This window comes from Schistocerca piceifrons, chromosome X, assembly GCF_021461385.2.
Source record: "Schistocerca piceifrons isolate TAMUIC-IGC-003096 chromosome X, iqSchPice1.1, whole genome shotgun sequence".
Taxonomy (NCBI): domain Eukaryota; kingdom Metazoa; phylum Arthropoda; class Insecta; order Orthoptera; family Acrididae; genus Schistocerca; species Schistocerca piceifrons.
In genome coordinates this window covers 62,234,128-62,247,246 of record NC_060149.1, presented here as the reverse complement: position 1 = coordinate 62,247,246, position 13,119 = coordinate 62,234,128, and the positions used below count along the sequence as shown (strand labels likewise).

Below are 13,119 nucleotides of genomic sequence, written 5' to 3'. Positions count from 1 at the left end.
CACAATTGTATATTTACATTATTAGCTACGACAGTAACATGTGGCTCATGATGTATGACACATTGTCAATGTGATTGATACATTTTCTGTGTGCATTTTACTTACATTTTATGGATAAAGAAAGAGTATTTTCCAACTTAGAAAAAGATGATGTTGGCTTTTGATCAAAGATGAGCACTATTTATGAAATGGCTAAATGTATTAAATGTTGATGAATACTTGCAACAAATATGTATTCCAAGTAGACAAATGACACCACAGTGAATAACTGCTATGAAAATTTCAGAGTTCCACAAGTCATTGGTGTCTAAGGCGCATAGGTATTGTGATAGTGTGTAAACACCAACTTACATGCTGTGGTGGAACAGCTCATCCAAGTGATACAGGGAATAACTGCATCCATCTCTAATGCAACAGTTCCACAAACTCTGCTGCATTTGGGGATCTGAGTCAAATTGTGACTCCAACCATGTTCAAGACAGTGCACTGACAAAAGAAAACGAACTTTCTTGGGTCAACCAAAACTTGTGGTAATGGTCACCGGCTGTGGCTTGTGACTTAACTGTGTTGGGTTACATGAAGTCATGGTCACAAGGCAATTTGAAATGGTCTTTTGCTTGAAAAGGGCATCTAATAGTGTGTGGTGACACACACTAGTGTTGAATGTCAATGTTACAGAGTCGCTTTCGAGGGTTGTGAGTGAGTGGACGATTGCAGTGTTGTTTGTCAAGATTTGTGGTCAGCGTTGGGACTGTTAGTTGGCCGTGTTGTTAATGATTTGATATCTAATTTCTACTTTTGATTTGTTGTTGTTATGGATATGATGATTAAATTCACTAGGTCATTGCACACCACAATGGGGACAATATGGTGACAATGATGAAGTTCTTCATGTTGTATGGCCTGCTGGCCACGTATGTCAAGTGCCGTGTTTGTGATGAATTTATGAAGTTAACCAAAGTTGCCACGTTTCACACCATGGTCAAAAATATGTGGTGGTGTACTCATGACAACATTTGGTGATCTGTTTGGATGAGTCCCTGGTTCAAGAAGTCTGAGTTGACCATTTGTGACATAGTTTTGTTGATTTACATTATGGTATGCTGTTAGTTATTATAGTTAATAACGATTAAGGTTTGTGGGTATTGTGGAGTTTGTTCTAGCTATTTTGATCAAGTTAAGTTTTCGATAATCATTATGTCTGAGAGTTTTGCTTTCTTTGGTATTGAGGAGTTTTTTCTAGCTGGAGTTTCAATACCAGTTTCTCGACTTGTGAAGTTGTTCTATCTTGCTATCTTTGACTTCATCCTAGATTAGATCAGATTAGTACTTGTTCCATAGATCATGAATACGACACTTCGTAATGATGTGGAACGTGTCAGGTTAATAAAAGGTGTCTATACAAGATATTACATTAGACAAAATATTACATGACACTCAAAAAATATATATATTTCCGCTCCCGGGATTGGAATGACTCCTTACCCTCTCCCTTAAAACCCATATCCTTTTGTCTTTCCTTCTCCTTCCCTCTTTCCTGACGAGGCAACCATTGGTTGCGAAAGCTAGAATTTTGTGTGTATGTTTGTGTTTTATTTGTGTGTCTATCGACCTGCCAGCGCTTTTGTTTGGTAAGTTTCATCATCTTTCTTTTTAGATATATTTTTCCCACGTGGAATGTTTCCCTCTATTTTTTTTATATATATATATATATATATATATATATATATATATATATATATATATATATATATATATATATATATATTTGGGGGGGGGGGGGGGGCGGGGGGTTGAGGAATTACCCACTCACTATATCCAAAAATTCATCTAATGAGTAGAAGGAGTTGCCACTAAGAAATTCTTTTAATTTCCTTTTAAATGCTATATGGCTATCTGTCAGACTTTTGATGCTATTAGGTAAGTGACCAAAGACTTTTGTGGCAGCATAATTTACCTCCTTCTGAGCCAAAGTTAGATTTAACCTTGAGTAGTGAAGATCATTCTTTCTCCTAGTGCTGTAGCCATGTACACTGCTATTACTTTTGAATTCGTTTGGATTGTTAATAACAAATTTCATAAGTGAATATATATATTGTGAGGCTACAGTGAAGATTTCTAGCTCTTTGCAGGATGATCTTGGATGAAATCCAGCAACTATTCTGATTACACACTTTTGTGCAATGAACACTCTTTTACTCAATGATGAGTTACCCCAGAATATGATGCCATACGAAAGCAGAGAATGAAAATAGGCTTGGTAAGCTAATTTACTCAGATGTATATCGCCAAAATTTGTAATGACCCTAATAGCATAAGTAGCTGAACTCAAACGTTTCAGCAGATCCTCAGTGTGTTTTTTCCAGTTCAACCCATCATCAATGCATACACATAGAAATTTTGAATATTCTACCTTAGCTACTGATTTATGATTGAAGTCTATTAATGGTGTCACTCCATTTACTGTGTGGAACTGAATATACTGTTTTTTGTCAAAGTTTAATGAGAGCTTATTTGCAGAGAACCACTTAATGATTTTCTGAAAAACATTGTTTACAATTTCACCAGTTAATTCTTGTCTGTCGGGTGTGATAGCTATACTTGTATCATCGGCAAAAAGTACCAGCTTTGCATCTTCGTGAATATAGAATGGCAAGTCATTAATATATATTAAGAACAGCAGAGGACCCAGGACCGAACCTTGCGGCACCCCATTATTGATTGTTCCCCAGTTTGAGAAATCACCAGTTTTTTGCATATTATGTGAACTGTTTATTTCAACTTTCTGCACTCTTCCAGTTACGTATGATTTAAACCATTTGAGCACTGTTCGATTCATACCACAGTACTTGAGCTTATCTAGAAGTATTCCATGGGTTACACAATCAAAAGCCTTTGATAGATCACAAAAAATCCCAACCGGTGACTTTCGGTTACTCAGAGCATTTAATATTTCATTAGTGAAAGTATACAGGGTGTTACAAAAAGGTATGGCCAAACTTTCAGGAAACATTCCTCACACACAAATAAAGAAAAGATGTTACGTGGACATGTGTCCAGAAACGCTTAATTTCCATGTTAGAGCTCATTTTAGTTTCGTCAGTATGTACTGTACTTCCTCGATTCACCGCCAGATGGCCAAATTGAAGGAAGGTAATTTTGACTTCAGTGCTTGTGTTCACATGCAACTCATTGCTCTACAGTACTTGCATCAAGCACATCAGTATGTAGCATCAACAGGTTAGTGTTCATCACAAACGTGGTTTTGCAGGCAGTGCAATGTTTACAAATGCGGAGTTGGCAGATGCCCATTTGATGTATGGATTAGCACGGGGCAATAGCCGTGGCGCGGTCCGTTTGTATTGAGACCGATTTCCAGAACGAAGGTGTCCCAACAGGAAGACGTTCGAAGCAATTGATCGGCATCTTATTAGGGAGCACAGAACATTCCAGCCTATGACTCGCGACTGGGGAAGACCTAGAACGATGAGGAAACCTGCAATGGACGAGGCAATTCTTCATGCAGTTGATGATAACCCTAATGTCAGCGTCAAAGAAGTTGCTGCTGTACAACGTAACGTTGACCACGTCACTGTATGGAGAGTGCTATGGGAGAACCAGTTGTTTCCGTACCATGTACAGCGTGTGCAGGCACTATCAGCAGCTGATTGGCCTCCACGGGTACACTTCTGCGAATGGTTCATCCAACAATGTGTCAGTCCTCATTTCAGTGCAAATGTTCTCTTTACGGATGAGGCTTCATTCCAATGTGATCAAATTGTAAATTTTCACAATCAACATGTGGGGGCTGACGAGAATCCGCACGCAATTGTGCAATCACGTCATCAACACAGATTTTCTGTGAACGTTTGGGCTGGCATTTTTGGTGATGTCTTGATTGGGCCCCATGTTCTTCCACCTACGCTCAATGGAGCATGTTATCATGATTTCATACGGGATGCTCTACGTGTGCTGCTAGAACATGTGTCTTTACAAGTACGACACAACATGTGGTTCATGCACGATGGAGCTCCTGCACATTTCAGTCAAAGTGTTTGTATGCTTCTCGACAACAGATTCGGTGACCGATGGATTGGTAGAGGCGGACCAATTCCATGGCCTCCATGCTCTCCTGACCTCAACCCTCTTGACTTTCATTTATGGGGGCATTTGAAAGCTCTTGTTTACACAACCCCGGTACCAAATGTAGAGACTCTTCATGCTCGTATTGTGGACGGCTGTGATACAATACGCCATTCTCCAGGGCTGCATCAGCGCATCAGGGATTCCATGCGACGGAGGGTGGATGCATGTATCCTCGCTAACAGAGGACTTTTTGAACATTTCCTGTAAGAAAGTGTTTGAAGTCACGCTGGTACATTCTGTTGCTGTGTGTTTCCATTCCATGATTAATGTGATTTGAAGAGAAGTAATAAAATGAGCTCTGACATGGAAAGTAAGCATTTCCGGACACATGTCCACATAACATATTTTCTTTGTGTGTGAGGAATGTTTCCTGAAAGTTTGGCCGTACCTTTTTGTAACACACTGTATATAGCATTTTCTGTTGAAAAACCCTTCTGGAAACCAAACTGACATTTTGTTAAAACTTTGTAAAAATAAAGTTGTGAAGCTACTCTTCAATACATTACTTTTTCAAGAATTTTGGATAAGGCCGTCAGAAGAGAGATTGGGCGGTAGCTGTTTACATCAGACGTATCCACTTTTTTATGCAGTGGTTTAACAATGGCATACTTCAGTCTATCTGGGAAAATACCCTGCTTCAGAGAGCTATTACATATGTGGCTAAGAATCCCACTTATTTCTTGGGAACAAGCTTTTATTATCCTGCTGGAAATGCCATCAATTCCATGTGAGCTTTCATTCTTGAGAGAGTTTATTATCTTCCTAATTTCAGAAGGAGAGGTGGGTGGAATTTCAATTGTATCAAATGGTGTGGTAAGGCCTCTTCCATTAACTGCCTTGCTTCTTCTAATGAACATTTAGATCCTATTTTCTCTAAAACATTTAAAAAATGATTATTCAAAATGTTTTCGACTTCCGGCTTGTCGTTTATCAAGTTTCCATTCGCTTTGATGGTGATGCCGTCATCCTGTACTCTTGGTTGTCCTGTGGGGGACAAGGAAGGAGCCTCCACGCGTGCACTATCTGATGGTGGTTGTTGGGATGTTTAAGGGGGACTAAACAGCGAAGGTCATCAGTCCCCCATTCCAAAAACAGGCGAGCCGAAAATTTGCGGAGCAGGTGAAAACCAAAGGGGGGAGGAGACGCCCCCCCAGGCACTAAAAGAACACAAATGCAGCAACAAACACTACAGACAAGAAGAGTACAGATGAACACCAGACAGAAAGAAACAGAAGAAAAGAAGATGGCCGGAGACTGGTTGACTGACCACAAGAACAAAAAAAGGGAAAGAGTCAACCATCCGACGACACACCAACACAGCAACAAGTATTGAGAGACGCGAGGACAAAAGACACAGAAAGGGAAAGGTGCAGGACCTCCCTAAATGGAACCATAAAAAGGACCACCATGGATAAAATTTAAAACGTCATCAGCCACGGAGGTATCGTCGCATAAAACCAAAGGCAAAGTGCCCGGGAGATTAAAAGATTGCCGGAGGGTGCGCAGTCGGGGACACTCCAACAAAATGTGGGCAACCCACAGCGACACAAGGGGGGACCCTCCTGACGCAAAAGATGGCCATGCGTCAGGTAGGTATGGCCGATGCGGAGCCGACACAGGATGACGGAGTCCCTGCGAGAAGCCCGCAGGGAGGAGCGCCACACATCGGTCGTCTCCTTGACAGCCCGCAGTTTATTCGGGGATGTCATGCCACGCCACTCAGCAGTCCACATCCCAAGCACCTTACGGCGCAACACCAGCTGCTGATCACGAGCCGTGACGCCGATCTCCAAAGCTGGGGCGTCGATCGCCCCTTTGGCCAGCCGGTCAACACGTTCGTTCCCCGGGATGCCAACATGACCTGGCGTCCAAACAAAGACCACCAAACGACCAGAACGGGTAATGGCGGAAACAGACTCCTGAATAGAGGACACCAGAGGAGAAGAGGTATAGCAGCGGTCGATGGCCTGGAGGCTGCTCAGGGAGTCACTGCAGATGACGATGGACGTACCTGAGCAGAAACGCATATGCTCAAGAGCGCCCAATATGGCCACCAGCTCTGCAGTAAAAATACTGCAGCCAGCGCACTATCTGAGATAAGAGACTGAGAGTCATCTGTCAGATAATGCCGGTGTCCCCCGGAAACGTTGCAATAAAAGACAACGGCCAATCCTTCCAACACCGGAAAAGCAAAAAGAATGGGCCCTACTCAGAGCCAACTCTGACGATTGCAAGCCTAAACGTAGATGGTATCACCAAAAACAAACAACACATCATATCACAACTTTGTCGCACGCGCAAATGGGATATACTGTGTTTACAAGAAACACACAAGAAAGAAGGGGCAATAAGACCAGAAATAGAAGGAATGAAATTAGCCATAGAAAATCCACATCCTAAATATGGCAGCGCTGTCTTTACAAAACCTGAGATGGCCATAATATCAACTGACAGAACTACATACAATAACAGAATTACTGACTGTCAAGTGTAGCACCTTCACCGTAACGTCAGTATACAAGCCGCCCGGAGAGAAGTTCAACTTGACTTTGCCGCCAAACTTCAACAACCAGAAAACACAGTTAATCTTGGGAGACTTCAACTGCCACAGCACATCATGGGGCTACAAACATACAGACGACAATGGACATAAATTAGAGCAGTGGGCGGAAATAAATAACTTATCCCTGATCCATGATCCCAAGTTACCATGCTCGTTCAGCAGCAAAATCTGGAAGCGCGAATAGAACCCTGATGTTTGTTTTTTAAGTGCAAATGTGGAAGACCGATGCTTAAAAACTGCATACGCACCTCTTCCTAAAACACAACACCGACCTATCGGAATCCAAATATACGCTGCTTTGAGAACAATGAAAATACCATTCCGCAGACGCTTCAACTTTAAAAAAGCTAAATGGATAGAATATGCTGTGGAACTGGATGCAGAAATAGAAAATCTACACCCAATTCCAGAAAATTATCAAACTTTCGTAGAGACCCTCCAAAAGATTTCTCGAAGACACATACCCCGAGGCTGCAGAGAGCATTTCATCCCAGCTCTCTCTGACGAATCAAAGAACATCCTGAGGGAGTGCGAAATGCTATACGAACAGGACCCCTTTAGTGAAGAAGTAATCCAATGTGGAGAAACACTAATGGAAATGATTAGTGAATCAAGACAAAGGAAATGGGTCGAAACTCTGGAAAGAATGGATATGACCCACAGTAGCAAAGTCGCTTGGAACTTGATAAAAAACTTAATTGTGACGTTGGGACAGCTAAACAATGCTCTTCAGTAACACCCAATCTAATCGCCCATCAGCTCCTACTAAATGCAAAACCCAACAAGAAATGTAAGAAAATAAAAATCAGCAGAATTCAGAGTCAAGAGTCAAGCATGTTTAAAATACCATTTACCATGAAAGATTTTAATCATGGAATGAACTCAATGAAAAATGGGAAAGCAGTGGGAGTTGACAATATATGCGTGGAACAGATCAAACAGCTCGGACCTAGCGCCAAGCAATGGATCCTGCAGCTCTTTAATCATTGCTTAAAAACGTGTAAGATCCCAAAGATGTGGAGGAAATCAAAGGTAGTGGCGCTACTAAAACCTGGGAAAGACGCAGGTCAACCGAAGAACTACCACCCAATAGCACTACTGTGCCATCTGTACAAACTGTACGAACGAATAATCCTGAACTGCATAGCAAATATCGCAGACCAAAAGCTCATTCCCCAACATGCTGGATTCAGACCCGGGAAATTATGCACCTGTCAAATCCTAGCACTCACAGAACACATAGAGGAAGGGTTTGAAAACAAACAAATAACAGGTGTAGCATTGGTGGACTTAAGTTCTGCATACGACACCGTCAACCACAGAAAGCTCATGGAAAAACTGTACTGTACATTTAAGGATCATCAGTTCACGAAAATCATTGAATCTCTGCTGCAAAACAGACAGTTCTATGTAATGCTGGATGGAAAAAAAAGCCGATGGCGTCGACAAAAGAACGGTCTCACCCAGGGCAGTCTGCTGCCCCCCCTACTATTTAACCTATACACCAATGATCAACCAACACAGGAACGTACTACCCATTTCTTGTATGCCGATGATCTGGCCATTACAGCGCAAGGAAATAGCTTCGAGGTAGTAGAAGGGAAATTAGAAAGCTCGCTACACGTAATGTCTGAATACTATAAAGAAAACTCCCTCAAACCCAATCCATCTAAGACACATGTTAGCGCTTTCCACCTCCGCACAAAACAGGCAAACAGGAAGCTGAACGTCACCTGGAATGGCAGCAACAAACTGGACCATACGGACAAACCAACATACCTTGGTGTCGTGCTGGATAGATCACTGACGTACAGATATCACTGTGAAAAAACCTGCCAAAAAGTTTCTGCCAGGAACAATATTTTAAGAAAACTGACGAATAGTAAATGGGGAGCTAGTCCGACTGTATTACGAACAACTGCTCAAGCACTTTGCTTCTCCACGGCAGAATATGCATGCCCTGTATGGTCTCGATCCACACATGCCAAAAAAGTCACTACAGTCCTTGATGAAACATGCAGGCTAACAACAGGATGCATGAAACCCACTCCACTTGGGAAAATATACAAAGCAGCTGGATTCTCATCTCCTGAATCCCAAAGAATTGCGCACGAACATACAGAAAAATTTAAACAGATTTTAGACGAGTGCCACCCGCTGCATGGTTCTTCATGTGGATGTAGCAGACTTAAATCCTGCAAGAGATTTCTCACTAGTGAATAAACATTGGACTTGGCCCGACATTGGGCTGAAAGGCGTTGAAACAAATCTCCGGACACGAAAAAGTAAAAGTAGGTTGTCCTGTCTCCCTTGTAATAATATTCCAAATTGTTTTGATTTTGTTATCAGAGGTATTAATCTCAGACATGATGCACATGCTTCTAGACTTTTTAATAACCTTTCTTAATGTAGAACAGTAGTTTTTATAATATTTGGCTGTTTCTGGGTCATTACTCTTTCTTGTTGTTAGATACAGTTCCCTTTTGCGATTACAAGATATTTTTATTCCTTTAGTACGCCACGGTTTTTTGCATGGTTTCTTATAATTAGATTTAACTACTTTCTTGGGGAAACAGTTTTCAAATTCTCTTACAATTGTATCATGAAATAAGTTATATTTTAAATTAGCATCGGGTTCCTTGTACACCTCATCCCAGTCTAACTGCTGAAGATTTCTAATTGTTGAGTCATTAACTGAATGCACAACTTTGGAGGGTAGTTTTGAATTACTGAATGGAGCTATGTCATATACTGTAACTACCTGAGCATCATGATCAGAAAGCCCATTCTCAACAGGACAAGAATTAATGTTTTTAAACCTATCTTGGTCTATAAAAGTGTTATCTATCAATGTCCAGCTGTCCTTTACTACCCGAGTAGGAAAATTAATGACAGATGTCAAATTCAAAGAACCGAGCAAGACTTCCAGGTCATTCTTCCTATTACACTCTTTCAGTGAATCAACATTGAAGTCTCCACAAATAATAATTTGCTTTCCTCTATCTGACAGATAGCACAACAAGGCATCCAAGTTTTCCAGGAATAAATGAAAGTTTCCTGAAGGGGACCTATATACTGTTACAATTATAAAAGAGCCCTCCTTCAGTTTAAGTTGACAGGCACGTGCTTCTATATGTTGCTCTAGACAAAACTTTTTTGTATCTCAGCTTTCTACACAGTGATAACTTTTGACATATATGGCAACTCCTCCTCCCACCTTATTCTCTACTCATATGTGCAGCTAGTTTATAACCACTGATATTTACCTTTTCCACATCAGACACAATGTGATGCTCAGACAGGCATAGTACATCTATTACATTATCAGATTCAATGTCATCCAAACAAACCAGGAGCTCATCTACTTTATTCTTCAATCCCGGCATATTTTGGTGAAAAATGGTAACATTATTTTTTACTTTACTTTTCTGAGAATCTACCTTTTTCTTTAATCCACCAATATTTTGGTTAAATATGGTAACATTATTATTTACTTTACTGTGGTGAGAATCTTGTGAGTTTTGGACCTCTTTAGCACCTGCCTGCCTGAACTTCTCATTGGACGCTGATATTAGTCTAAAAAAGAGATACATCCATGAGTACTAGTGTCCCCCCTTATGGATTTTGCTAACAACCCTGCCAATTTACCCTTCCCTTTCCTATTGAGATGTAGGCCATGCCTTGTGAAATCCCCCCTATCAATAGCCTCGACAGGAACCAATCCAATGTCTGACAAAGTGGCCGCCCTACGCAACTGATCCAACTCCATATTTACCCTCCTGACAGAGCGGTTCAACTGGGGCTGATCATGCCGCGCGAAAGCAGGCACCAGCCCAACATTGGTATGGGTCATTGCCGAGGCTATTTTCACCATGTCACACTCAATGCTGTAGCCCTGATCCCTATCAATACTGTTTCCCACTCCACCCACTATCATCACGTGACCCTGCTTTGTGAATCCCTTGCACAAGGAACCTATATCCTCTACCACCTGGCTAAGATTTGCACTTGGCTTGAAAAAGTTTGTGACCTGGTACCTGTCACCTAATTTTTCCTGCAAAATCTGGCCCACACCTCTTCCATGGCTGCTACCTAGCAACAGAACTTTCCTCTTACTTTCTACTTTTTTTGAAACAGTTGGTTTCTGTTGCATCGTAACTACATTTACTTCTACTGGAGCCCCTTCCATACTTCACTGTGGTAGCAAGGCAAATCTATTGGTTGTGCCAATTGGGAAACTTTTCTGTGGCCCCTGTTCCCAGCTACCACTTCCCACCGCTGTTTGCCCTCCTCCCCCCTTAACCTGTTCAGTTCCTCCCTCGCTCTGTCCAAATCAGCCTGAAGGGCTCTAGCTATATAGATCAAGTGAAAGTTTCTATACTAGCTTTCAGAGAAAGATGCGGTTTTGTAGTATTGAGGACTTTGCTTTGGCTACACAAATGAAATGAAATTTTTACCAGCTTTTGGATAGAATTGTGGTTATGTGTGAGCTGTATAGGTCAAGTGAAATGTCCAATATCAAATTTTCCCAAAGTTATAAATGATTTATTGTGTATAATATTTTTACTTGGGAACTGTATTGGGGATGGGTATTAGTCAGTGGGTCATGTTTAGGGGTAGGGAGGAATAAGATTCACTAATATTTAATACTGCATCATATCTACAATATCGGCCTGCCATAAGTCATTCAACCCACATATTATAACATGCCTATGAGGGAATGTTTTGGGTGTTGATTTGTGTAGTTTTGAACTATATTTTTAATAAATTTTGAGCAGCTACCAAAGTCCTCAAAGACATTTTTAAATGTCATATCTTAGTCATTTTCACAAATGTTATACTATTCTAGAGTTTCTAAATTGTGATTATTACAGTTACGAAACAATATACAGGAGGGTAGTGTTTGTTGAAAATGTCATTCAATGATAAAAGCCATGTATTATGCAAATAATAAAAGTTGCTAATATCAGAAACATTAGGGTCATAGATGAAACAGCAGAACTTCAGTCGAGAAGGCAAATGAAACCATCAAGGATGTTTACAAAAGGACAGCATGTAATACATAAACGCTGAACATAAAGACAAATTACAGCATGAGCTTCAGCTTAAATATGTGGAAACAGCACACAAGGGTACTGGCAGAGATATCATCATCAGCATATGCCCTTAGGTTTGCATCAGTGAATAACAGGATGTCCCTTTTGGTGACATAACATCCCTATGTACACTAAGTTTTCAGCTATGGGATTTTTTCTCGGGGTTATATATATATACAGCAGGAGAATAATTTACAGACTGTAGAAAAAGGCCATACAAATAATAACGAAGCAGGTGCAGAGTAAGAAGCCATATAAAAAATGGGTATCCTTAGAGAAGCACGTTAGTTCATTTACCCATTTGTTGCATCAGGGAAAATATTAGTGAGGAAGTCACAAATAGTTCTATAGGCCTACATAACTATGGGATAAGAGCCAGTTTGGAATTAAATTTAACTAAGAAAAATAAATGAAAAACTCAAAAATAGCATTTTCTATCTGGGATTAAAATTCTATAATATTTCATAACAGATTAAACTGACAACTAAAATATGTTTATCTACAAAAGCACTCAAAATAAGGCTCCTAAATAAAGTACACTACAAAATTTCCGATTACACACGTTCACAATGTACAGCTTTTCACAGGACAAACATCTGTAGCTCATAATGATTATGTCTACCATCTACCTATGGTCAACATCTCACTCATAATGAGAGGATGCTGCCTCTGTTCCTCAGAGAGGCAGAAGGGAATACTTGGCGATGAAACAGAGGTACGGCAGCATAGTAATGCTGTAGGAGTCACCAGCAAATGCGTATGGCGAATGCAGTGACATTTTATCAGCAAACTAAAATGTTTCCAGTGTGCATAAATATACAAACATGGTACACAAAGTATCTTCAGTGAGGTCATGCATTTGTTAAGGCACTCAGGCCTCAGACTGGAGAGGACAGAGGTGCATGCTGTGTGTTTTTTCTGCTTTTTCTTTGTACTTAGATGACAAATAACTCCTATTGTAAAATAATTTTTGGGCGATTACAGGAAAAGACGATACTAAATGTGCATTATGTTCTTCAAATATATGCACACAGTGAAACAGATATATCACAAACCTTTTTAAAAAGACGGAATTCTGTAGAGGTACAATCTGTCTTGGTTCAATGTAAGGATATTGTATACTATGCTAACCATAAGGTATCATTCCTTTCCTTAATGAAGCATTAAAAATTCTTTAATCAGTGTTTATCAGTGAAATGATAAAAGGACTACTATATGAGGCACGATTGCAAACTGGATTACTACCTAAAAATCTGTGATGAATCAACGAAATCGACTTCACTGAGACTTTTAACTCCTTGTGGGAAACAAATG

The 13,119-nt window shown here is 40.5% G+C and overlaps 1 protein-coding gene across 1 annotated transcript in view; it reads right to left on the bottom strand.

Moving 5' to 3' along the window:
* The window catches only part of LOC124721277 (isoleucine--tRNA ligase, cytoplasmic), a 168,894-nt gene that overhangs the window by 155,458 nt on the left and 317 nt on the right, over positions 1–13,119 (bottom strand). The window lies entirely within an intron of this gene.